Source organism: Capsicum annuum, chromosome 7 (genome assembly GCF_002878395.1).
Source record: "Capsicum annuum cultivar UCD-10X-F1 chromosome 7, UCD10Xv1.1, whole genome shotgun sequence".
Lineage (NCBI taxonomy): Eukaryota > Viridiplantae > Streptophyta > Magnoliopsida > Solanales > Solanaceae > Capsicum > Capsicum annuum.
In genome coordinates, this window is record NC_061117.1 from 111,199,890 (window position 1) to 111,201,153 (window position 1,264).

A 1,264-nucleotide genomic window follows, 5' to 3' on the forward strand; every position below is an offset into this window, starting at 1 on the left:
CAATTGGGCGAATCAAAACATTCCTTACCGATTGAATTCTTGGAAAGGATATTGGTATAGTCAACTTCAAATGATCATATCTCTCATTATACATGGAATTTTTGAGCTCATAACATATAAAAAGATATATAATTAAATTATCTTTCCAACGATACTAATTTCACCAAAATCCGATATCGGAGCAAAGAGTTATGCCCATTTTACTCCAGCATGTCAAGCTGGAAAATGGTGACGACGGTTCTGACGGGCTGTCACGTTTCTGATGCCATTTTTGACGACGTCGTCACATTCTGACAATATTTCTGATGATGTCATCATCCCTGGACAGAAAATCTAGAATTGGACCCCTTTTTATGACGACCATTCGTGATGACCTATCACGGACCTGACGGCCTGTCACGGATGGCATCAAGTATATTTTTCCAGCAACTCAAGGATGTTTTTAAAAGGGAATTTTAGTCTTTTCCACTCATTTTTAGCCTCTATATATATACTAGTAGTGGAGAAAACCTTCATTATCTCTCATTCTCTTTCAAGGAAAAGATCAAGAAACTAGAGTTTTCTTCTAAAATCCTAAATCAAATCTTCTCCAAGAAATTTTAAGAATCTTTCAAAGATTTCACCAAGTTGTCCAAGAAACAAACTTTTCAAGTCAAAGGCATCAAGAAACTTAGCTCAAAAGTGTAAATAAGAGTTCCCAATCAAGCTTGTTCATCTTAAATCTATAATCCAAGGTATGTGGGGTTTGAATAAGAACACTTTTTTCGTTATTGTGCCCAAAGATTCAATTTCTACTATTGAAATCCATGATTTTGCAAAGTGGGTTACACCCAAATTACTTTATTAATGATTTATGATAGTTGAGCTATTCAAGAGTGATACACATGAATATTTCATCATTTTATTTCTTAAATTGAGAACTTATGCCATGAGTTGAATATTGTTATTATGAGTTGATGATTTCCAAATGATTTGATATAAGAGTCATGATTTAAGATTTTCTACGAGAAGTTTGATTATTGAATATATATATATATATATATATATATATATATATTTGAGCTTGAGAGTCAAGGATGAGTTCTATAATGTTTTCTTGAAGTTTTTGATACATGACTATTTTACAATTTCCAAATTATGACTTGATATTTAATATTGTGAATTTCATGTTCTACCATGAGTTGGTATTTCAAGTGCTTTCAAGACATGTGTCAAGCTTTAAGCTTTCTTATGACAAATTGGATTATTGAGTATATTGATTCAT